Source organism: Danio rerio, chromosome 1 (assembly GCF_049306965.1).
Source record: "Danio rerio strain Tuebingen ecotype United States chromosome 1, GRCz12tu, whole genome shotgun sequence".
In the NCBI taxonomy this organism is placed as follows: domain Eukaryota; kingdom Metazoa; phylum Chordata; class Actinopteri; order Cypriniformes; family Danionidae; genus Danio; species Danio rerio.
Genome location: NC_133176.1, coordinates 19,995,944 through 20,023,684, shown reverse-complemented (window position 1 = coordinate 20,023,684; position 27,741 = coordinate 19,995,944). Strand labels below are relative to the sequence as shown.

The following is a 27,741-nucleotide window of genomic DNA, read 5'->3' as shown; positions in this document are numbered from 1 at the left end:
GCATTTACAAAACTTTTTTAAATAAATAAGCTTATATCCTTGTTGTGATGTCAGTATGTAATAATGTATCTAAATTCAATATTTCATATATGTCATTTGTCATGTTAAATAATCAAAGGCTGAAGAAGAATTTTGCAGCATATCAGTGAAAAACCACAGCTCCTATTTTCCTCTCATGATGCAGCATTTCGACTTTAGCACCTCCACTTGTTGCATGAGATGAGAACAATTATTTTGATATTTTTTTGGGTCAAGACAGCATCATAGTTTTCTGTATATTTCTTCCTCCTTCACAGCAAAATTTGCTGTCTGGATGCACTTGAATATGCAGTAAGGAGTTTGGAGCTGTTGCATATTACACACGATCTCTACAGAGTTGTCATGATAGAAATATTTTTCTGCAAACTGCATCTTGAAAGTCTCCACAATAAATAATAAGTTCAAAAGAACAGCATTTCTTTGAAGTACATTTTGTAACACTATACATATCTTCATTTTGATCAGTGTACTCCATCAAATAAGAAGATGCTAAATGTAAAGACTAAAGAAGTATAATATAAAGAAGCCCTTTTTTATTTTAAAACAAATAATTTAAAATGATTTAATTACATTTATCATGCTTTCTCTTGGAGTGATCAGGGTTTAAAACAGCATTTCTCAACATGCTCTTAGAGGACCACCAGCTCTGCACATTTTCCAGATCTCCTTAACCAAACACACCTGATTCAGATCATCAACTCATTAGCAGAGACTAAGAGAGCTGTAATGGGTGTGACAAAGAAGACATCCAAAACATGCAGTGTTGGTGGTCCTCCAGGAATGTGGTTGAGAAACACTTGCTTAAAAGACCTTACATATGGATTTTAAGCAAATATGAAGCAATTTGAGACAAAAAAAATTGTATACTGCATTAAAAAGCCATTTTTTTCTGAAACATTTTTTTTGAAAATTATGCTTTCTGTTTGCATCCTTATGGATTTGCATTTTTTTTACAAGCAAAATAATATATTTTAACTAAATATACAGCATTTTGTTTCTCAATTTAGCTCTTGTGACCTATACGATAAACCTATAGATAAAATATATCCAAGGATGAAAAATTTCCCTCTGCCGATTTTGTTGATTTGAAAAAACAAATTATATTGTTGCTGTTAATAAAAAAAAAAAAATAATGACCTTGACGTCTAAGCTGCTCATCTGTGCAACCACCCACTAGATGGAGACACTACCTTTCACCCCTCAAAAGGGTAACAAAAGCAGGAATATTGATGATTATTGGTGTGTGTCTGTTGAATAATGAACAGTGATGACTTTCTGAGACCCTCACTACGTTAATATATTGTCTTGGTCTTTATACAATAACATGCAGGTTTAATAGTGGCATGTATTCAAAATGACAACAATACAACAATACAAAACTAAAGCAGCTTCCCTTTAGATAATGTCATATGTGACGGGAAAATCCACGAGTTAACGTGGGAGTTCGGATGTTTGGTCATATTTTAAGAATGATAAAAACTATTTTGTAAAGCTCGAGGCTTGAGTGCTCTACACTGACTCCACGCCTTTCTACTGAAAAGTGAATCACGCGATTATTATCTCAGTTTAAAGAGCTCGCCTCTGTTCAACGACTAAATGTGCAATTTCCATCCGAAATAAGCGATAACGGCAGCTGTTAACCCGTCAGGTAAGAGAGCTCATTTCACGCGCTGTGATGTGCGGTTATTTTGGCTGACAGCTGAAGCCCTGTGGTATGTGCTGCTACAAGTTCGCGGATAGTTATGCGGTAAAAGGGAAATGAATCAGCCCATAAACGCGGACCCATTCAGCAGGAAAGCACGGGGTTTAAGCTGGCCTGCGTGCTGATAGTTTTGATAGAAAAAAAGACCAGTTTTCCTGAATTAAAAGTTGTGTTATGTGCGCGATAGTTATTTCCTGGTTGCTCTTCGGTTAAAGGAAGTGCACACAGAGCTGGATTTTGGATGTTGATGTACCAAAAGGAAACGACGAGGTTTTGCTTTGGTGATGAATGTGGATTATTGGTAAATATGTTGTTAGATTTTTATGTAAATTACAGCCTGTCGCAGGTGTTTAGATATCAGGCGAAGTATCATAATTCCCGAGCACAACTAAGTTACACACATCGTTTATGAAACGCCAAGCGCTTGAATAGCGAGCTGTTTTTGAATTGAACAGAAATGTTTATGTAGAAAAACAAAAGTTTAATATGTTTTGTGTAATCCATACAAATCCCTACAAGACTAGGCAAATCTTATGTTATTCTGGTCCGTGTATCATCCGTTCATTTGATTATTCCTTTTATTACGGAAAACGAAACATCAGAAAAACGATGAATATTTCGTTTTTCTGTTTATTCTGTAGGCAGTAAAAACGGAAACTCATCTGTTATTCTGCTTATTAACTTAAAACGAAATATTAAAACAAACACAAAACCAAAACGAAATAATGAGTCAAAATATGGTCCGTGTGTACGTTTTGTTCATTTGTTTCCCATTTTCAAACGGAATAAAGGAAATGGAGAAAACGGCCGTTTTTCCGTTTTTCTTTTGCTCACGAGAAAACGAAAAAACGAGATTTTGGCTGGATTTTCGTTTTTTGGTTTAGGGTAGGAAAACGGATAAACGACTTTAAAATTCATTTTACACATGTAGGCGGTGCTGAAACGCCCACTTTCCTCTAATTGGTTAACCAAATCTGCGCTCGTGACGTCACCCTCAAAATAAAAGCCTTACACGCAGGCTTTTAATTATTATTATTTAATTAAATATATAAACAAAGTTTACATATTCTATCATTTGAACCACACACAGTTAGCAGGCTTACATTCATTACGTATGTATAAATTAAATAAAAACGTAAATCAGCAGTATTCTTAGACATTTGTCATTAAAATAAGGTCATAGTTCACTGCCAAGCTTCTTGCTGCTGTGCACCTGATGCTGAGCAAAGAAAGCCATTTCCGAGCAGCACCTGGTTTACATGATTGTTTCAGAGCTATTGTAGGCCTAAATAATAGCCTACTCTGTATAAAATAATAATTTATTATTATTATTATTATTATTATTATTATTATTATTATTATTAGGCCTATTATTATTAGTATTGTTATTATTATTATTTACTTAGTTATTTAATGGTTGTAAGAACACAATGGACCCTGCATGGGGCTATAATAAATGGTACCATTTGTTTCTATTGGATTTTCTCCTATTTTAATTTAATATATGCCTTTAGCCTATTGTAAATATTTATTTGATAATTAATACTTTTTTATTGCAACGTCAAAGTAGGCCTGTCTTATTATTATTATTTTTTGTTATTATTTTGTCGTTGTTGTTGTTATTATTATTGTAGCAGGAACATAGCCACAGGTGTGGCAGAGTGTGCTGGTGCCACCCAAAGTGGCATCTTGCACCTGAAAATAGATGCCTTCGCGCTCAAGCGCGCGCAAAAAACTTGCACAGGCAAAAGTAATGATAAATGTGTTGAAGGGAAAAAAAACATTCTAATTATTTGTTAATAAAATAGTGCAACATTATTCTCAGTCAGTGTAGGCTGAAAAAAATTAAGATCGCCAGCATTTCAAGGGTGGTTTTATTTTTAGTTCATTGCTGTGACGTGCTATATTTCACTAAGGCTGCATGAGACTGCGCATCTTGCTTATTTTCTCTATTTTACATACAGAACATATCATACAGTCCAGGTTCTACCGTTCTAGTGAGTGTGGGGCATGGCTGTACGGTGGTAAAGTGGATTATTTCTTGGCAAATTCATAATGATTCACTTTGTTTAGTAATAAATTTCATAGTTATAAAATAACTACATTTCAAGAATATGTTAACACTTTCAACTATTTAGGATTATTTATTGCATCAAAAGTAATTCAAAGTAACATTAAATGTACGTATAAACTGCTTATTTTGTGTGTGTAAACACCAAAGATGCAAAAAGCTTATTTAGACCAGAATAGGCCTACTAAATGCAACGGTCAATGTATGTAAACTTATGACCTAAAATGTCTTAAATGACTAAATTTAAGTCTTTTTAAGTTTTTAAATAATTTAAGTTTAACATAAATGATTTAAACTTTAAACTTCAAATTAACAGAGGATGGCAAATAAATTGTTTATTAAATGGAGGTCAGGTGTCTATCTTAATAATAATTATTAAATATTATGACACTATAATTCAGTGGTGTATTGGAGAGTACGCACCTTTTAATTAATTAATTTTAAATAAGTGGTTTATCCTAAATAAAATGCAATGGCTGTGCAATGAATAGTTTGAAAACCCCTGGTTCAGACTAGACGAGCTAGCTGTCTGTGCGCTGCGCTAATAACTTGGCATTTGCTCTTTTCGGTGCTGCCAGATGCATGTATAATGCATAAAAAATAAAAAAGGTAATTCGGTAAAGCGCGCGATGCGCGCAGAAATAAGCGCACTATATGCATATGTCGAATTAAGATCTCTTTTTCTTTAATCAAGACTTTTCCATTCGAGGAATTACAGTTATTAATAGCTTAGTCCTTATAAACGATCAGTTTATAAAATACACAATTTACGGATCAAGCCTAATGAAGAATAATAAGAATATGCAACGCATTATGATCCTTGAATGATCAGAGCGCATTTATATAAACTATATATTTTATATAATCCATAAATATTAAAAAACATTATACATTTAAAGTAATGGAACATTATATGTTATAAAATCTAAACTATTATTTAGGCTACAGGCTGTTCACCGCGTGCGTCAAAGAAAAGACGACACAATCTCTATAAAAACTAGTTGTTTATTTACAATATCTAAAGAGATATAAAACATCTAACATGCATCTCCATTCTCAGCGAGTTTCTGTGTTCTGCATCCTTCACAGACCGAGGTCTCATTCCGAGGTAATCTGTAAATATTCTCATTTGGTTCTGGCACATTCTACATGACTACAGTTATAATACAGGTTATGGAACTATTTCACTTTAATTTCATATTATTATTTTATTAAACAAACAAACCAGTTTTTGTTTTGGCTCTGCATGCAGCGTATTGGATCTTTGAAGCATTGCACTTCAAATGTTATTCCTTCTTTTTATTTTTATTGTATTTTTAATATTTTTAATTATACAACACAAAATTGGTTCTAAACAGATACATTTTCCTATAGGCTATGATGAAGTGTATATTTTTGTTCACACAGGTCCTATACAAAACTGTGTGGATGGATGATTTGTTTCTCCGTGAAAATCACTCATTTAATAAGCAAAACAGGCCAAAATGTTGTTTAGCTTGCGTCAAACTGGATGGACAATTTACAAACATATTGAATACAAAGGCTGGTTATTTTATGCAATGAGGGACCTATTACAAATTAAAGAAAATTATTTGCATATTAAAACGAAAATATATAATACAACAACAGATCCTACCTCAGAAATGACTTTAGATAATGTAAATAAGCATCAAGTTTTTTTTTTGAGATTGTGTGTCTAATTCAGTAGTGTAGTGCGTTCGCGTGGGTTTCCTCCGGGTGCTCCGGTTTTCCCCACAGTAAAAAGACATGCGGTACAGGTGAATTGGGTAGGCTAAATTGTCCATACTGTATAAGTGTGTGTGTATGTGTGGATGTTTCCCAGAGATGGGTTGTGGCTGGAAGGGCATCCGCTGCATAAAAACTTGCTAAATAAGTTGGCGGTTCATTCCGCTGTGGCGACCCCAGATTAATAAAGGGACCAAGCTGACAAGAAAATGAATGAATAATGTGCAATACTAATTTAAAATACGTATCACTAAGCTTATATGTGAAATAGCAGGGCCCGCTGTAGCACTTTCTCAAGAAGAGCAAATGTCAAATTAGTAGCGCAACGCACATGCAGCGAGCTCATCTGTTTGTCGGAACTACTAGACACAATTTTTTTATCAACTAAAATGTGTTTAATTGGTTAATTTGAAATTTATTTCATTATTCCAGCAATAATTGTTGAGTGAAAGAATGCGCTAGAAATATGCATTGCGGCTCCCTTTATTGTACAGGCTTATTGCACTTAAACTTTTTTAGGTTCGGCTCTCGAATTAGTAAGGTTATGAGTAAATGTTATTTAAAATATTTAAAGCCTGCCATCTAGCCTACAATAACAGCAAATTTAATAATAATAAAAAAATAATAAGACAGGCCTACTTTGGCGTTGCAATAAAATAGTATTAATTATCAAATAAATAATTACAATATATAATTAAAATAGGAAGAAATAAATGAAAACAAATGGTACCCTTTGTTTTTATAGCAGGGCCCAAAGTGTTCTTATTCTGGTTCTGGTAACAACTATTAAAAAGAAGAAAAAAATACACACCAAACAATAAAAACACTAGTAACTGATAATAATAATAATAATAATAATAATAATAATAATAATAATAATAATAATAATAATTATTATTATTTTTATTATTATTATTATTATTATTATTATTATTATTATTATTATAAAGCCCTTGCTCTGAAACAGTCATGCAAACCAGGTGCTGCTCGGAAATGGCTTTCTTTGCTCAGCATCAGGTGCACAGCAGCAAGAAGTTTGGCAGTGAACTATGACCTTATTTTAATGACAAATGTCTAAAAATACTGCTGATTTACATTTTTATTTAGTTTATACATACGCAATGAATGTAAGCCTGCTAACTGTGTGTGGTTCAAATGATAGAATATGTAAACTTTGTTTATATATATAATTAAATAATAATAATTAAAAGCCTGCGTGTAAGGCTTTTATTTTGAGGGTGACGTCACGAGCGCAGATTTGGTTAACCAATTAGAGGAAAGTGGGCGTTTCAGCACCGCCTACATGTGTAAAATGAATTTTAAAGTCGTTTATCCGTTTTCCTACCCTAAACCAAAAAACGAAAATCCAGCCAAAATCTCGTTTTTTCGTTTTCTCGTGAGCAAAAGAAAAACGGAAAAACGGCCGTTTTCTCCATTTCCTTTATTCCGTTTGAAAATGGGAAACAAATGAACAAAACGTACACACGGACCATATTTTGACTCATTATTTCGTTTTGGTTTTGTGTTTGTTTTAATATTTCGTTTTAAGTTAATAAGCAGAATAACAGATGAGTTTCCGTTTTTTCTGCCTACAGAATAAACAGAAAAACGAAATATTCATCGTTTTTCTGATGTTTCGTTTTCCTTAATAAAAGGAATAATCAAATGAACGGATGATACACGGACCTATTCTGTTTAAGCTTTGGATTCCTTGAAAATATTTCATTGTTACATGTAGAGATGATCATGGAGCACAACATGTTGGGTATTTATCCATAAAAGTGCAGTCAATCACTGTTTGCAGATGTTGCAGTTTAGGTGGATTGATTCAAGCAGGAGAGGAGATGAGTGAGATTGTGTTCAGTGATTGAAAATAAAGCCGCAGAAAAACAGCGAATGGAGACATGCATGCCCTTGTTTTTATTAGGTTGATTTCTTTTTACAGCCTTTCAAGCAGTAATGTTTCTCCTGTTACTTTGATCTATGTTAAATACTTAACAACAAAGTAGTTCATGCATGTTTGCATGGTGATGAAGTCTTTTACTGATTTTTATTTGTGGAATTTTGTTGTGATAATTATTATTATTATTATTATTATTATTATTATTATTCATTCGCACATAAAAATAATAAAAATAATCTGGCCTCATTATTTTAAATAAAACAATGTTTGTTTGTTTTTCCCATCTAAGCAATTCCAGTAGTATGGATGTGACATTTGCAGTAAAATCTCAAAACATAAATTCACATAGAAAGTAAATTTTAACATTATATTGAAACATCTGTCTGTTTTACAAAACAACTAACCACAGAGTAATGGAATTATAAAAATATCAATTTGTAAATATTTTTTATATTTTAAATTAGGTAAATAATAAACATGCGTTATGAATGTGACCAAAAATATGCGAGTTTAAGGTCTACAACATACTTGTGATATGTAGAAATTCTGTAAATTAAACTGCACAACCCAAAATAAACAATTATAATCAAAAAGATAAGAGTTGGCTCGCTATAGAACAAAAATCATTGATTTTATTTTATTATAAATTTTTGCATTTATGAGGAAAAAAACTTTGTTATGGATGCAACATCTCACTATCACAAATATGTGAGTATGAAATTGGCACTTGTGTAACTTTTGGTAAATCAAATATAATTGAAAACATTGACAGATACATTTTGTAATTTTTTTACAGTACATTAAAATACAAAACAGGGGTTTTCAAAAAAAGGGTTTCGCTATTTTGGTGAAAACTTATTTTTTTCTTTGGCAAGGTTGACGTTTGCACGGAATTGCTCCTCTGCAACCTAATCCCAAGAAACTACAGACAACAACCTAATGATTAAAAGTCCCACACGTTATTTTATTTTGTCTTATTTTATTTTGGCTATTTTACTTTTAGTTCTTTTGATGTGCATATGGGTTTGTTTGATGTCTGGTTTCTTTAGGTAATGTTAACACTGTCTCATGTACTAAAATCAGGTGTACACCTATATGAACTGTACCCAAGTCTGCCTGAAAGGGGAGGTCTGGTGTACAGTTCATAAAACTCTGGTTAGGTTCACTATAATAAAGTGAACTCAGTCGCACCAAATGTGGAAGTGAGCCACTATATGAATTTGTCAAAGTTTGCTTACTCACTTTTTTTGACATGCATAACTGATTCTGATCTATATATAATTTATATACTATATCTAATTTCTGCTCAATTTCAGCAGAACATGACTCTTGTCATGTAAAATAGATGCATGTGTCACTCAGTGGTACTTTAACAATGAACCAAGTTTGAATTGAACCAAACCAAATTTTGGTTCAGAACAAATAAGACAATTATACATCGAGTCCTGGTCTATAGAGCTTTTTAAAGAGCCCATATTATACATGAAATAGGGTCATATTTTGGTTGTAAGGGTCTCCAACAACAGTTTAATATGCATGCAAGGTCAAAAAACACTTTCATGGTCTTATAATCTGCATTTATTTTTACCTAATTATCTTAGCGACTCCTGTATGAATCGTCCAGTGATTCATTTGTTCCCAAACCCCTCCTTAGCGCGAAGCTAATCTGCGCTGATTGGACCAATGACAGTCTGTTGCGATTGGTCGACTGCCTTCAGTAAGAGAGTGAAATGCCCAACAGCTAATCAGCAATATAAAAGTAATCACAGTTCATACACGCTCGATAGTGTAGGCGTGGATTTTAACACAATGGAAAGATGGATGACAGACCCAGCTATTGAGGTTATGCTTATTTAGGCTAATAAAATACAAAAGACGGGTTAGGTTAGGTGGTTATTTTAGAGTCTTAGGGTTATTTTAAAAGATGTTAAAAAAACAAACAAAAAAATTCTCCTTTCTAAGATCACCTACAACTTCTCACATACTGTTTTTCGAATTCTAAGAACTTGGACATACTAATCGACTCACATACTGATTTTAAATCTGCGATTTCGGTCACAATAGAATATTTCCCACATCACAGTATGTTGAAAAGAGTATGCTAAAGGTTTCCGAATGGTTTACTATTTCCGGTAAAAAAAATTAAGTGTAACCGCTGATATTGTCCACAGTACATTGTGCATTGGATGTGAATTCGATTAGAACTACAAGCACAGGTGAAAAGTGTAAATAAACTACAAACATGATGGACACATAAAACTAATCGTCATATACAGACGCTTCATTAAAATTTATGAAATGTCTGTTGATTATTATCTAGCCCACTGGACAATAGGAAATAGTGTTTTTTTGTGTTATATTTAATCTGCAACAACAATACTGAACTCATATAAAGACGTGTTTGGACAGTAACGTCTGAATGCAGAATTATTCAAAGACCTGAAGAGATTTCTCTGCATGAAAGACTTGCGAATAGGAGATTAACCTGCTGCTGCTGCTTTTCCAACAACGTAGGACATTAAATAGGACAGAAATGTGGATAATGGTTCGATGATTGACAGGGTTCATAACTAAGAAGCATAACGATCTGTTAGCGAAGAAGAAGTATGATATACACTCAAAAGTATATACTTTTCCTTCACTAAAAAATATTTTTAGGGATGCGAATTGGCATGCAGACATTGTTACGGCATAGCGGCGTACGTCACATTTCTGTGCCCCCTGGAAACATTTCCATTGTTTCTGCAAGTGTTGTAAGAAAATGCAGCGTGTTTTTGTAAACTGTTTGTGCTGTTAAAAAATGCAGCACGTTTTGTATTTTTACGTGTATGCTTTGTGAGGATTTGGAGCTCATAACGTGCTGTCAAACGGGTGAACCTTTCTCAATTTGTTGGTGTTTTTTGTAATCTCACAGGTTTTCTTAAAGTGAAGCACATTAAGCTCTCATGGCCGCCATAGAAAGCACTGTAATGTTCATAGAATAATGGACATAGAATAATGGATGTTTCAAAAAAAGAACCACAGGAAGAAGTGGCATGCAGAGATTGTAAGTAAATTTACAGTGTTTTATAATAAGGAAACATACTATTAACCAGGTCACAGATTTTTAATGTGGCATTTTTACAGTTTACAACAACCATTTTTGCTGCAGCAGCAAGATTGAAAAACCAAATTTTCACAGATATCTTTCTGATATTGTTGTCACATGAACATACCAAGCCTTTCGTTATTTCGTTGACTGGAAAAAAAAATAGACCATGACAGAAAATCCAAAGCTTATTCAGCCAAACTGACTATTTGTAGTATTAATATAACAATCTGTTCCATTGATATTCTCTGATCTCAACCATGTGGCAGCAGTTTGGAAAGAGGCTCTTTTCTGCTCCGGCAGGAAAATTGTAGACAACGTGAGGTCCATGCAGACCAGAATTTCTAAAAGAATTTTGACTATTCCACACAAAGCCCACAGCCCACAAACCCCCAGAGCTCACCGAACACCTTTGGGATGAATTGGAACGCAGATTGTGAGCCAAGGCACATCACCCAACATCAGTGCCTGACTTCACTGATGCTCTTGTGTCTGACTGGGAGAAAATCCCTGCTGTCTTGATCCAACATTGTGGAAAGCCTTCCCAGAAGAGTAAAAGCTTTCATAGGAAAAGGAAGAATTTTTCTATTAATGCCAGCGGTTTGGAAACTAAATGTCAAACACATGGACGGAGTTTTTGGATGTCCATGTGCTTTTAGCCATAGGGTATGTTGATTAATCTAATCTATGTGTATCTAAAGAGCTGTTCTTCTATCCGCCCTTTGAGCTCCTTGGGATTTGTTGATTTCTCACTGTGTCTTTCTGTGAAAAGAGACATTAATAAGTCATATCAGATGAATTATAGATTGAAGTGAGTTCAGAGTTGGAAGTTCTATATCAAGGATGGACTGCTGAATTATTACATCATTGTAAAAATGCGTTTGTAGAAACACACAGCAGCAAACACACAGATTCAAACTGGGACATGAATAAAAAATGTAGCCGATTAGTGTAATTAATATCAAATAAAGAATTTAGAAGTGTTTGATCATCACCCACAATGCAGTTTTATCTTTCTTTATGTTTTGAGCAGAATTTGTTGTCCTTAATTCTTCGTAAAAAGTTTAGACAAATGTTCAAAGGGTTGTTGATTGTTTTTTAAAAGAGTTATATTTGATCTGAAATACAATAATATTGTGAAATATTGTCATTTAAATAAGCTATTAGATTTGAATACATTTTAAAATATAATTTTTTCCTGTGGGCAATTCTGAAATTTCAGCAGCTATTACTTCATTCATTTTCTTTTCGGCTTAGTTCCTTTATTAATCTGGGATTGCCACAGCGGAATGAACCGCCAACTCATCCAGCATATTTTTTATGCAGCGGATGCCCTTCCAGCCGCAACCCATTACTGGGAAACATCCACACACACATTCATACACACACACACACACACACACACACACACACACACACACACACACACACACACACTATAGTCATTTTTTTAGCATACTCAATTCACCTATATCACATGTCTTTGGACTGTGGGGAAACCCAAGTGAACACGGGGAGAACAGGCAAACTCAGAAATGCCAACTGCCCCAACTGAGGCTCGAACCAGCGACCTTTTTGCTGTGAAGTGAACATGCTACCCACTCTGCCACCACATCGCCAGCTATTACTTCATTTAATATAATAATCCTACTTCTAATAATTATAATAATGCATAATTATAATAATTCATAATTATAAATGTTATAAACAGTGTTGCGGTAACGCATTACAAGTAATGCAAGTTACGTAATATTATGTTTTCAGTAATAATATTAGAGTTGTTTAAAAAAGTAACAACAAATTGCTGAATTAAAATGAACATAGTCACGTTGAATCCCGTACACAATGAGAGAATGCAGGAACAGAAAGAAACCAAGATAGCAGAGCCTCACATTTCTGCGATTATTATTTCTCATTATTTTGAACGCATTGAAGAAAAGGAAAAGAGGATTATCTGAACTGAGACTGATTATACTTTTTAATAAGATAAAAAGGACAGAAGTAGCAAACACATTGCTTTAAACTTTCATTAATCTGTAAATATGGCATGTTTAGATCTGGGGTCAGTTTCCTGAAGAGAATATTGTCCTGCATTCATTTTTTATGTGTTTTTTAATGGTAAAAGAAGATTATACAGTGTGTTATCAACTCCTGTATTAAAAAGAAGAAGAAATAAAACTCTGAATCTCTAAAAGAGATCAAGCCTCAGCCAGGTCAGAAAAAGCAAAGGTAACGTAATGCATTGCTTACTATAACAAGTAACTAAGTAACGCAAGTAGTTACTTTTTTGGCAAGTAATTCAATACTTTCTAAAGAAACTTTTCATAACACTGGTTATAAATGTTATAAATGTTGAGCAAGAAATATATATATATATATATATATATATATATATATATATATATATATATATATATATATATATATATATATCGCTAAACAAAAGAATTTATTTAAAAAAAAAACTTTTAAACTTTTAATTTGTATCTTGAAATTTTAAAGACATGACTTGCACATCTTTTTAGTGCACTGCCCAAAATGAAGCATCTTAGATTTGTTTTATCATCTTTCTGATCCAAATATCTAAATATTCTTTAATCAAGAAGCATTTTCTAGACAAGCAAGAAACTATTGTCTTGTTTTAAGAAATGCCAAAAATGAATGAAATTAGTTTTTCTTTAAAACAATCAAAATTTCTTATTTTGAGTGAAAATTTTAAATTTGGCATATTATTTCTTAAAACACCATAATAGTTTTTGCTTGTCCAGAAAATGCTTCTTGATTTATGAATATTTAGATATTTGCACTAGAAACAAGACAAAAGATCTAAGTAAGAAAAGCATTTTTTTGCAGTGTGTTGCTTTTAATCACTTTAATAGATTATTGCTAAAAAAAGAATGAATGTGTTCCAATAAAAAAACACACACACACACACAAACACTTTAAAAGAGTGATGCTTTTCTTAACCTCTCAGACGTAGCACTTTAAGTGATGTGTATTTATCGTCTATTAACAGCTTACGGTGTTCACACTGCATGCATAAGCTTTCTGGCAATACAAGGAAAGATGTATTTTAGCCAAGGAAAAGATGAAACTCCAGGCCAATGTGTCAGAGTAATCTCATAACTCAAACTAGCAGCCCTGCTCTACTAGTTTCCTGCTGATCCATTCCCCCAGTACGCCTGCTGTTAACACTGGACAGATGTGCAGCCATTATAGCTCATGTTTTCCTCCAAGACAGCTCATGACTAATCTGTCCCAGCGGGCTCCGCTCTGCACCATGTTACATACAAAACGATACTTAATATATTTGTCATTGTTCGCATCAAGTTGCCCATTTCAGCCCTTGCTGTACACAAGTTTATACTTTGTGTTTGCATATTCATACTACTACATATTGATTTAATTTCACTCAAATATTAAAAAAAAATCATTGTACATAACAGAAACAAGTTACAAGAACTAAATATTTAATTGTATTAAGGTGAACTTTAATTGACTGAACAGATTTCTAGTTCCCAGTATGTGTTGTGTAAGGCTGTATATGGAAAACAGATATTGATAAGTGTAATTAATTAATTACTGTCTGATGTTGTGCTGTAATGTCTGTTTTACAGAGATTTTATGTATGAATATGTAAGGTAATCATTGTGGTGAACAGTTAATTTTCTGATTTTTCTGATAATTTTGCAGAATTCATTACTATATTCATGTATTAAAAATTAGGGCTGCACGATACATCATTTCAACATTGATATTGCAATGTGTGCATACGCAATGGTGACATCACAGGATCTACAATGTTGATTTGAAATAGTTTTCCAGGGAGCACAATTTCAAAGTACAGTATAACCACAATAGAGTTAAAATCATCGCATGTGGTTTTAAGGCCTGACCTTTAATAAAGGTTAAATTTATAAAATTATTAATATGATGAAGACTCTACAGTGCTATTTTACATTTTAATATTCAACTTCTGTAGCTGAATATTATTAAGAATCCTGAAAAAAAATCCCAATCAAATTGAATGAATTATTTCCAAATAGGGCTGTTAAAGTCATTTATATCAAAATACATATTGCAATATATATATATATATATATATATATATATATATATATATATATATATATATATATATATATATATATATATATATATATATATATATATTGCAATATATATATATGCAACATCATATTTTCCAATATCGTGCAGCCCTATAAAAAATGATAAATTATTATACACGTATCAAAGTAAATTTCGTGGCTCAGCCTACATTTCTGCTAAATGTAGAACGTTGCTCTGGTTACGTTTTGTTGCACGTTTAAGATGATAAATCCACAAGAGGGTGCTACATTTTTGTGAATATGAAGTGCATTACTTATGCTTCATTTACACTGGGTGCTACAGTATGGTACAGTTCGTTATGGGTCACCTTTATCAGGCTTTTGTCTCCACTGCCAAATGGTACCACCCTTTTGATAGAGGTGGTGTTCGACACAAAGTTGCAGTCGAAGTCATTCTCGCTTGAAGTTTACATGTCGTATGAGAACCACTTTTTACTAAACAAATGATTTATATACATAAATACTTACGTTTAAATAAATGATAATTACTAGCCTTTCTATGAACAGGATTGGATTATACCTGCTGATCAATGATAATGCAAAATATCCTACTGTAACGTCTGCGATTTAAATAAAACAAAAAAAAATTAATAAAACATTTATGAACACATACAGAGACTTACAATCTCTGAAATGTTACCAATTACAAATAAAAAAAAATACCCAAAACACATTTAGGCCTTATTTGGGTTCATAAACGATACAAAACAAATAAAGACCCCTTATCTTTATTCTTCGACACAGGTAACTTTAACATCTTGTTAAACAGTAATTCCATCATTCCGAGTTCATAATAGTCCAAAAGGCGATTGTAATAATTAAGCATGGAAGTTTGTTCATGTTTTGGGTTGCTGAAAGAACACTTCACTCTCATGTTTGTCTATTTTTGAAAGGTTGTCAGGAGCACTTCAATAATCATGCGCACATTATTATTATGAGCTCAAGTTCATTTTTCAAATATAGATGCATGGCAAGTGCACTCAAGCTCTCTAGAGAAAGTGAAACCACTCGTGCTTTTAGACGACCTAGTAAACAACAGTACTTTGCTGCTATATGTCCATCTTGTAGGCTACACGTTTATAAGGCAGACTTGTCAAACATATCGCATAGTAAACCACTTAGCTAAACTCTTTGCTAAACCCAACCAATAGTGTTTTCGATTGGAAAAGTACGCGAAAAATGCTCTGCAGGCACAGAGTTTTACCTTGATTTTACCTTTCCTTTTATCTCTTTTGTGGAAACATGATTCACCAGATTCAAAGTGAGCTACTGAACAAACTGACCAGACTATAAAAGTTGCTCATATGGAAATGGACAGGTGAGGTAAATATTTGAATTTGAATTTATTATTAAATGGAATAGCTCCTTGAAATGAACCATCTCTTTTTCAGGGGATCCCTAAGAAGCACATAAATTAAACAGAGTACATCACGTCACATCATAACAAACATACAGCTTAACAAAAACAAACAAAGTAACAAACAAACAAACAAACTAGCAGCACACTTCCCACAGTCTAAAGCCTAAGAAAACAAAAACATAATCAAAATTACAATTTGATATACAAATTAATAATAAGCATTTAAATAGAAGCCAAGATTAATAACACTTACAAATCTTCTGCAAAAATGAAGATAAATGAGACCTGAAAAGATTAAATATCTTAGTTGATCTAAAAGAAGAAGGAAGATTGTTCCAGTCAAAAGGAGCTTTTGTATTGAAAGGACCTATGGCCTTGGCCACTTTCTGTTTTAATTCTTGGAGCAAAAAATAATTATTTTGCATATGTCGAAGAGAACATGAGGAGGTAAATTGAACAAAAAAATGCTTTAAATACGATGGGAAACTAAAATAAACACATTTAAAAAGAAATGAAATTGTCTGTGAAACTTAGGCCTAAGCAAATCAAATTAGTGCAATGATGGGTTCTATACGGACATCTTTAAACAAACCTATATAGAGAGTTGAAGACAGTATTTAAAGGTTGTAAATTTAATATCAGATGTATTGTTTTAATAATATCAACATAATCAATAATAGGGAAAATAATTGAGAAGTAGATGTCATTGGTATAGTGCAGGGGTGGCCAACCCTGTTCCTGGAGAGCCACCTTCCTGCAGGTTTCAGTTGCTACCTATATCAAACACACCTGAACCAATTAATTAGGACCTCAACACCACCTAATAATTACAGGCAGGTGTGTTTGATATGGGTTGCAACTGAAATCTCCAGGAAGGTGGCTCTCCAGGAACGGGGTTGGCCACCCCTGGTATAGTGGTATCAGAAGTAGTAAAGGTGTAGTAGTAGTAGCAGTAGTAGTCGTTGTTGGCCTAGTAATATCAGAAGTAGTAGATGTTGTCGATGGAGATATTGTAGTAGCAGTAATTGCTGTAGTAGTAGTTGACATTGTTATTGTAGTATCAGTTGTAGTAGACGATGTAGTAGTATAGTAGTAGTCATTGTTGCAGTAGTATCAGTTGTAGTAAACATTGTAGTATTAGTTGTGGTTGTGGCTGTAGTAGCAGCAGTAGTTGTAATATTAGTAACTTTCTGTAGTAGTAGCTGGTGTAGTACTTGTGATTTATTATTAGTGTTGTTGTCAGTTATTATTACTGTTGTCCTTTCTTTCTTGTTACTGTTATTATTACTGTTATACATTACAAGCTTTGTTGTTACTCCTTACCACTGTCTGGTTTCTTTTTGTCTGTTTTATTTATATCTATGATACTTGCTTCATTCATTGAATGTTATTGTCCCTTATGTATGTACTCTGGCCTGTCCACCAAGTTACCTTAACATGCCCATGCATGAACACTTGCACACATGCACGAACGCACACACACACGCACCTACCAGTACCTGACTATATTGTTGTTGTTTTTTTTTTTTTTATGTTTCATTTTCTTTGTATTTGTATGATCCCAATTTGTGTACTTTTTTTGCATATTCTAATAAAAAAAGACAACTGTGAGCCATCATCAAATTTAATATCCATTTCTACCGAATACAACCATTGAGATTTTTTAAAGAAAATCATACTACAAGACTTCTTTTAATTTAGTATAAGTTTGTTTACAGATCACAGACATTATTAAGGTGTTTTGTGGTATTGATTATGATGCAAATAACTGCACAAATATAATCCTTCTTTGATCAATATATCACTGCAAATATCATCCGTGTGGAAACAAAACCAAATATGTTTTGCGGTTTCACAAATGTAGGCTGAAGCATCTATTACCAATGAGCCTTCAATAGTAACAATAACACATGATTTTGCTAGCTACTGCTATGGATTGTTGATGAAATAAAACTTGTGTGCTGCCACAAACGTAGTTGTAGTACAAAATAAAAATGTAAAAAATAAATAAAAAACAATTTAGTTTACTCGAATGTTTTGAGGCAAAGATTTAGAGTAATCTGACTTCATCCAATTTTTTCAGCGTAGCTTTTTGAGATTACAAGCATTGGTCCCCAAACCTGAGCTCCCATCTCTGAAATTGAAAGATGTTTGGATGCAGTTTTCACCTCATGCGCACATCATTTGCCTGAGTGGTTTTATTCAGTAGGTCACTGCAGCATTGGATGTACCTCATCCTCTGGAGTCAGATTCATTCTCTCTCTCTCTCACTCTCTCTCTGATCAATTCAGCAGGCTTTAAGGTGACCTTTGTGAAGGAATGTTGGTGTGTTTGGCCCTCTGCATTTGTTCAGTCATCAAAACGGTGGTTCAATACAGCAGACAGTCGCTCAATAGATTCTCTTTGCATTGTGTTTCACTGGGCAACCCGAGACTGTGTGGCTTTCTTTATGAAATCTTTTTATGGATTTCCTCCTTGTTAGGTTTGTGTTTAAAAACCTAACCCATCATTATTGTTGCACAAACTACAAACTAAGAATTGATTTGTATTTTTTAATGAACTGTGGCCTTGTTTAGTGCAAATTCTTTGAAAAATATAGTTTATGTTCTTTAGCAGTTGTTTAGATTCCCTTTTCTTGTCCTCTTTTCTTGCCTTTATTATTTCAATGATAAGAAAAGTTTGTCTTGGCAATTGGTGCATGTTCAATGTCTTCTCATGTCCTAAAATCTATACCTGGCCCTAGGGCTGTGCAATTAATCAAAAATCCGATTTCAATTTCGATTTTGGCTTCTAACGATTATGAAAAACCATTAATCGAGATAAAAGATTATTGCATCATATGCCGCCCCCTTTCCAGTTGTACATATTTGTTGCTCTTAAAAGCACGAAAGACCGCGTGCTTATGTGTGTGTATGGTTCGCACACAGTCAGAAGTCACAGTCAGAAGTCTCATTCGCACTGAGATGAGCAGAGTGCACACATTTAAAATCTTCTTAACGTGAGCACTTTAATGGTCAAATAGGTGTCAAAACGCGGTGTTTAGTGATTATTCATATTAACCCTCATTTGTGCAATAAACAAATGAGTTGAGAATCAAAAGACACGTGAGAAAGAAACCATTAAAGTGACAGCGCGATAATCCTGCTGCCGCCTGTTTTTATCATTAGTAATCTAACAAAGATAAAATCCCTTACTGCTCTTGACTGAAGGACTGCTGTAGCTAAAGTGTTTTTCTTACGGTGAAGATGCTTAAAGCACAGTTTGCTTCATATTTTTGTTCTATTGTATTTATTTCTCTTTACTTTGCAGGGTGGAAAATAACAGTCATATCTGTACAAATATATACAGTTGAAATCAGAATTATTAGCCCTCCTCAGTATTAGCAACACTTTTCCTCCCTAATGTCTGTGTAATGGAAAGAAGTTTTTTTTTTCCAACTAATTTCTGAACAAAATAGTTTTGATATCTCAGTTGTAATTACTGATTTCTTTTATCTTTGCTATGATGACATTAGATAATATTTTACTAGATATTTTTCAAAATACAAGCATTTAGATTAAAGTGCAATTCGAAGGCTTAATTAGGGTAATTTGGCAAGTCATTGTATAACAGTAGTTTCTTCTGCAGACAATCAAAATATATATTGCTTAAGGGGGCTAATAATATTGACCTTAAAAGGGGTTTCAAAATATTTAAACATGCTTTTATTCAAGGTAAAAAAAACAAAAAAACAAATAAGCCTAGAAGAAAAAATATTATAGGAAATACTGTTAAAATTCCTTGCTGTGTTAAACATCATTTGAGAAATATATATATATATATATATATATATATATATATATATATATATATATATATATATATATATATATATATAAATATATATATATATATATATATATATATATATATATATATATATATATATATATATATATATATATATATATATTACTGCTGTCAATCGATTAAAAAAAATTAACAAATTAATCGCACTTTTCAAAAAAAAATTATCGCGATTAATCGCATTTAAAAGACTGAAACTTGTAATTTTAGCTGTTCGAATGTAAAATTAATGTAAACGCAAGACAAATACTATTTAAATGCAAAATATAATTCATTATTAGAATTTTTGTTTAACTTGTAACACAGATTTCTTCATGTAAACAACAAACCCACAATAAACCATCAAGATCCTGGTTCAACAGACATATTTATTACAGAAAGTAAAACACAGGCATGTTAAAGCCATTCGAATTTCAAAACAATCAATGCCAATAAGAAAACATTGATTTCCATGTTGGATTCTTAGTGGACTGCAAAAAAATGCCAAAATTCAGGTGTTACAGATATGGAAAATAATAATAATAATAATAATAATAATAAAGTATTCATTAAATACAAACAACTGTACTCATTGCAGGGCTGGACTGGGACAAATAAAATCGGCCCTGGCATTTTGGGCCAGAGCGGCCCACTACATCGATCAAAATGCTCCCCATCTGTGCACGCTCTTGAATATGTTTACTAACTCCCACTCTATAAAAGCACAAAAGCCATATATAGGAAATAACGAGAGTTGACAAAAATTAAAAACTTAATTTTGTTTATTTATTATAAAATTAAAATTTATTATAAAATCATTATAAAATATAAATAAATTAATAAAAAATTGAGCGTTGCTTGTTTAACACCCAACATCATTCACCTTCAACTTCTCTATAAATTAACATAAAGCATGGCAAATCATCATAAAACAGATGGCGGATCAACAAAAAGATTAATGGTTGATGTATGAGTTTTGACACATTATGCTGCGGTGCTCTTATTTCAAATCCTCCACCGTTGTCCAAATAAATAAAGAACAAAAAAACGCAAATAAACCGAAAACATATGTTCAGTCAAAATGGATGTCATGGATGTCGCTATATTCATACATATAATGACGTTTTCCAGCACTACATCCAAAAACGCTATGAGCTCCTTGTCTCCTATTCAACCCTGTTATGCTTACATATACTAAATCCAGTAATTACGGCATTGTGAGTCATCATATTGTGGTTTGTGTGTTAATTTGTTAATCGCCACTTCTCAGCGGATTGTAGACTGAAACGCAGACAAGGGACAGATGATGAAAGATGGCAGGGAGCTGTCTAAACACACAAGCCCCTGTCAGCGCAGATGGAGGCTGAACGGCAGACTGAAAGAGGAAAGGGATTTTCTTGGCATTAAAATCTTTGGCTTCTTGGCAGCGCTTTCGCTCAGCGCTGGTTTTGAAGGTCCAGGGGCGGAAAATTGGCTTCTCCGACTCACAGATGGTCTAAGGCTCGGTCTGCTCATCCACGCGCACACACACACACTCTCGAAAACTTTGAGTTTTTGGTTTACAGTTGATGTTTGCCACTCCTTTCTGCTTCCTCCCTTGTTTGCCAGTAAATGTTTGTCAGCTAATCATGTAATTGAGTAGGAATTACACAAGTTTGTCTGTCAGATTATGCTTGTACTGTCAGGTTAGTTGACCTTATACCAAATAATTCTGACCTCTGAGTGTTTGCGTTTGACGCTGTCACTGTATTTTGCATGTGAACATATGGAGAGGGAACAGAAAATGAATATATGCGCATACACGCACACGGTGAGCATATGAAGACCTTGTCTCATGTTTTAGATGACACTGTGACACTATGTTGCCAGGCAGCCTTTTTCTGCACACTTTTACACAAATTGATTCATTAATTTATTTTTTCTCTAAAGAGAGAGGCATGTGCAGTCCTACTTTATGCCTTTACACCCGGCGCAATAAGGCGCAAGATGTGTTTGGCACAATTTGTTGCTATTTTCAGACTAGTGCAACCCCAATTTTCATGTTTTGTGCCATGTAGTTTAAATAGCTAATTAATTTGTGCCATTGTGTTACAATGGGCTATAAAGTAGGTGTGTTAAGGTGCATTGTTGGAATGTTGATATTTTGATGAACTGAAATAGACTGCGCCATTGACCAACTAAAAGCTAATCTAAAGTGCACCGCAGAGCACGAAAGTTGTGCACCTATGCAGGTCTGAACGCTTACACATTGCTTAATACACACAGGATCTACAGCAATACACAAATATCTTTACATATGAAATCTAAGGATTAAAATGTTACAAAAATTAATATTTTCTACATAATATAAAACCCCTACTTCCAAGCGGCTTTTTTCTGTTTGTTCATGACAATTTTCTTTTGTATAATGTTATTATTATTATCTGCAGTATTATTTATTATATGCATATTTATATTTGTTTTATTAAAATTTTTTTAGATTTGTCCACCTGTCATGTTTTGGAGTTGTATGCATTATCAAATGGGGGGTAAGAACAGGATGTGTTTGGATATATCTTAGTTTTTTAACCATACGTCGTTATTATTGTTCATTTATTCGTTTGTGGAAATTAGAACTGAATTTAGAAATAGTTTTGAAACAAATATTTGGGCTTAACAAACAAAGTTAAGTATGTAGGCCGATGGATGTCTTCAGTGGAGTGCAAACAACGTAAAGAGTAAAAGTGAAGAGAAAGAGAAAGTAAAGAGGCTGAATGGAGGAGGCTCATTATTTATCCTTGCTGCAGATGGTCTGTTTAACTGTTTTCTTGCTAATGAAGCATTCAGTCTGCCATGTAAATAGCTAGTGTGCTATGGCACGACGCAACTGACTTTTAAAGGGAATAAGAGATGGTACTTTGATTGGTTTAATCACGTTATACTCAAAACACACCCATTACTTATGAAGAAAAGCACAACCCTGTTAGACCATCTGCCGGGGCGCAAACTTTATTTTTCCGTCCTTTAAATAGCAAAAGTGGATTCAGATACACCCTTAATACTTTGCGCCTTGTGCTTTAGACTTTGCACCTAGATGGTTAAAATATGCAGTAGCACTGAAAGTTCCTCATTCCTTTGCTTCAGTATTTTTATGGACATTATAAGATAAACATAATCAAATTTTAGGGATGATGAAAGTTAGTTCAATTGCATGTTTTGTTATCAGAATTCTGATTTTTTTTGTCAAAATTGAATAGTTTTAAACAAGTTAAACAAAATTGAACAGTAAAATCTAAATAAATGTGTATAAAACAACGTTTTAAGATTAAGATTAATATATAACTACTATATAAAAAGAGTTGAACACCTGGAGGAAAGCCACAAGAACACAGGGAGAACATGCAAACTCCACACAGAAATGCCAACTGACCCAACCGAGGCTCGAACCAGCGACCTTTTTGCTGTGAGGCGAACGTCCTCCCCACTGTGCCACCGTGCAGCACAAAAAGAGTGTATTTAAATTTAAAACGGCAAGTTACTGTTTAAATTCAATATTTTGAGAAAACAGCGCTATATAAATATTTATATTGAAAATAATTACAACTCACTTGCAAGAAAGAAAATCCAGTGTGAAGGATAGGCCAACATTGTACAATTTATTTTCCTTCCAGAGCAGTCAAGGATGAAAGAGCACAACTATGGTCAGTAATCTTTGTGAAAAAGCACCTCTTCAGTCATCATACAGTAGAGTGTGAACAGAGCTGGTGATCAGTCTCTATAATTCAGGAGTCTAGACTAGACTTAATGTTTAACAATTTCAGGATATTAGTTTCAGTTTAGAAACAGTATTATTAATTCTAGTAATAAATATATTTTTAGTTGTTAATATTCATTCATTCCTGTTCCTTTGGCTTAGTCCCTGATTATCAGGGGTCGCCACAGCAAAATGAACTGCCAACTGTTCCAGCATATGTTTTATGCAACGCATGCTCTTCCAGCCACAACCCAGCACTGAGAAACACCCATTCACTCTCATTCACACACACTCATACACTACAATCAACTGAGTTCATCCAATTCACCTATACTGCATCTCTTTGGACTGTGGGGGAAACTGAAGCGCCTGAGGGAAACCCACATTAACACAGGGAGAACATGCAAACTCCACACAGAAATGGTAACTGGCCTAGGGACTCGAACTAGTGACCTTCTTGCTGTGAGGCGACACTGCTAACCACTGAGCCACCGTGCTGCCTGAGTTAATAATAATACGAAATTATTGTCCTATTAAAGTGATTAAAAGTGACATATTAATAAGGAAGTCAAATTAAATGTTGTTATTTCGAACATTTTATTCATCAAAGAATTTTCAAGCAAAATGTATCACAATTTTGATAAAAAAATGTATTATTGCATTAATAATAATAAGTATTATAGATCATTAAACACCAGTAATAATATACAATATGCTGAATGCTGAACAAAGAATTCAATCAGAAGTTAGATGTACACAGTTATTTTCAATTGAAATAATATTTCACAACAGGGCTTAATTTGTGATGGAACCTCATTTTACTGATTCAACCTGCCCCCCTCCAACACAACCCATACAGCCCCCACCCCCCAACCCCCTCCCGGCCATTCTACAATTTCGTCTATGACACCTCTCCTTCCTCTGGTAACATGCTGGATCCGTAACCCAGATCTGTTCCGGGACCTCATATTTTTCAAATTAAGCACTGTTTCCCAATATAATTTTTTATATGATTTTGATTAAAAAACTGCATGCAGAAGAGACATCCCAATGTTTTCAATGATAGTGCAGACATACAGTGCCTAAAGGAGGGAAAATAATGGAATTAAATGTTTTTCAGCCATGACGAGTGCGTATAAAAGAGCATTGTTTAAGTAAACAGATGCAAATAATAAAGATTACTAGAAGAAAACACAGTGAGTTGAAAGAGCTAGAGGAATTGAACCTCCAAATCAGCAGGTATATGACACACACACACACACATGCACTTTCTTTCTCTCTCACCCATCAGTTGTGTTCAGCATTATAGCGCCTCATGAGTGTGTATGCAGGTCAGACCCCAGGTGTACACACACACTCCTCTCTCTCCTGTATGTTCACGTGTTTTTCCCTCGTGAAAACCTGAATGATCTGTTTTTTACTTCTGCAGCACTATTTATGATTCTTATACGACAAGCTTGCGAGAGGCTCGTAAACGACAAGTGTGTGTGAGAACAGCTCGACTCAAGACTGACCATGGAATATTTATTATATTTGTTTATGTTTAAGAGAAACAAAGGCGTGGATTCAGCCATCCAGGATGCGTTTTACGATCTCTTGAAGATACCCTGGGGTCTTTAGGTCTAGAGGCTTCAAGCTTGTGGATTCATTTCATTTTAGGACATTTCAGTTTATCCCCTCTTTGATGGAAAGCAAACGGTGTCGAGATCTCCTGATCTCCTGGACTTATCTCTAGGGTGTCAGTGTTTGTGTCTGTTCGCCTCTGCTGCTGTGTGTATCGTTTTTCAATATCATAAAACTTGAGCTATGAAATATTACGAGGCTCATCGAGGACAAATTGGTATCCTAGGAAACATATGCCTATAGCAAACACACACTTGTACTTTTAAACAGTTCAGAGCAGGCTGTGGCAGTTCTGACTAAACCAATTGATTACATATGAAATTACTTTGATATTTATTTTAACTTTGATATATATTTCTTTATTTCTATACAGTATATCAAGATTTATTACAAGATAAAATACCATACTAAATGGTAAAAACAGCATGCAATTTCTGTGATACATGTAATGCAGCAATATCTTGGTTTGTATATATGCCCACATATCTTTATGTTACTATGGTAACATTTGTGCATTACCGTATATACTGCACATTGTATTCATTTTGAGGTAGAATACTAATACGAATAACAGCTAGGTGTTACAAATGATAGTATAGAAGTCAATTATTTAGAGAGATTATTAATTTCCCGTGTTTTTGAATTGTGTTCAGCTACAATTCATGCAAATGATTATAAATGACATTTTAATCATAAAATGTTTTATGTATTTCAAATAAATCTCAGTTTGTAACCACTGCCAAGCCCTTATTTATTTATTTATATATATATATAACCCTTTTATTTATTTATTTATTTATTTATTTATTTATTTATTGTCTTACTCCTTATTTATTTATTGATGTGTTTATCTATTTATATAAATCTTTTATTTAATTTCCCAACCTTTTTATTTATTTATTGTCTATCTAACTCTTTATTTATTTATTTATATAACCCTTTTATTTATGTATTTATTGTTTAACTCTTTATTTATTTATGTATGTATTTATTTATTTATATAAACCTTTTATTTATTTATTGTTTATCTAACTCTTTATTTGTTTATTTATTTATTTTATAAGCCTTTTATTTATTTATTTGTTTTATAACTCTTTTATTTGTTTATTTATTTATGTATCTTTTTATGTATGTATGTATTTATTTATTTAGTCTGGTTTCCCCCACAGTCCAGACATGTGGTATAGGTGAATTGAAAAAGCTAAATTGGCTGTAGTGTATGTGTGTGAATGCGAGTGTGTATGGGTGTTTCACAGTGATGGGTTGCGGCTGGAAGGTCATCTGCTACGTTAAACATATGCTGGCAGTTCATTCCGCTGTGGCGAACCCTGATTAATAAAGGGACTAAGCCAAAATTAATGAATAAATAACCATTTATTTATTTATTTACTGTGGTAAATAGAATAATTATACCCTTCCATAGATAATATTTGTGTTGGTGATTTATATAATTAATATAATTCATTCATTCATTTTCTTTTCAGCTTAGTCTCTTAATCCGGGGTCGCCACAGCGGAATGAACCGCCAACTTATCCAGCACATTTTTTACCCAGTGCATGCCCTTCCAGCTGCAATCCATCTCTGGGAAACATCCATACACACTCATTCACACTCATACACTATGGACAATTTAGCTTGCCCAATTCACCTGGACCGCATGTCTTTGGACTGTGGTGGAAACCGGAGCACCCGGAGGAAACCCACGCGAACGCAGGGAGAACATGCAAACTCCACGCAGAAACGCCAACTGACCCAGCAGAGGCTTAAACCAATGACCTTCTTGCTGTGAGGCGACAGCACTACCTATTGCGCCACTGCATCGCCCCTAATTAATATGATATTGAACATGAAACATACTAGACAGTACAAATCAGATACCTACATTTTTATGTTTGTAACAGTAAAATGTGAAAATGACAGTACTCTAACAAGTAAACAGAAACAGGAACAGATAAATGCAATGAAGAACAAGTTCCAGTGAAAAATCACCATCACAGTTCTCTACGATGTAGGTTCATTTTTACAGTACGTGTGTAATGTGGTGTAATTAAGTGTCAGTTTCTCTCTGTGGATGATGAGGTTGTAAGATATAACTGGATCTGAAATGCGCAATTGAGTTTAAAGTTACGGCTTACAGTACAGTAAAGTAGGGGGGAAAGAGACAGTAAGTGAGCCCTTTATAGTGTTAGAAGAAAAAAAGTCAGAGAACGTCAATTATATTTGATGTGTTTTTGTGAGTATGCTTATAAATATTAAAAACCTTTACTTCAACACAAATCATTTTAGCAAAAAAAAAAAAAAGATATTCAGGATGATACAGTTATTCTAAATAAAATGATACATGTAAAGAACCTACAGTATCATGAACCATCTTTGTTTTAGACCACTTTCAAAAATCTGTCCAAAATATGATATTCTCATGTATACATTGTGATGTCATAGTATTATTTATTTTTAGAATTTAAATAATACAAAATAATATCCGTTATTTAACAGTTTTTTTGTGTAATTCATGGGTGT

The 27,741-nt window shown here is 33.5% G+C and overlaps 1 protein-coding gene and 2 long non-coding RNA genes across 3 annotated transcripts in view; 1 reads left to right on the top strand and 2 right to left on the bottom strand.

Annotated features, from left to right (window-relative positions):
- Positions 1-566: 566 nt before the first annotated feature.
- Positions 567-10,703, bottom strand: LOC141385543 (uncharacterized). The gene is made up of 2 exons (XR_012405920.1): positions 7,245-10,703; positions 567-2,282 (listed from the first exon to the last, which is right to left on the bottom strand). It is a non-coding gene; the product is annotated as an uncharacterized lncRNA (long non-coding RNA).
- klhl5 (kelch-like family member 5) overlaps positions 1,603-27,741 on the top strand; it is a 121,425-nt gene continuing 95,286 nt past the window's right edge. The window contains exon 1 of the mRNA XM_021475203.3: positions 1,603-1,687. The gene's annotated coding sequence lies outside the window, so the exon portion shown is untranslated. The remainder of the gene's footprint in view (positions 1,688-27,741) is intronic.
- The window catches only part of LOC137490653 (uncharacterized), a 208,573-nt gene continuing 195,590 nt past the window's right edge, over positions 14,759-27,741 (bottom strand). The window contains exon 7 of the long non-coding RNA XR_012405875.1: positions 14,759-16,607. This is a non-coding gene — a long non-coding RNA (uncharacterized lncRNA). The remainder of the gene's footprint in view (positions 16,608-27,741) is intronic.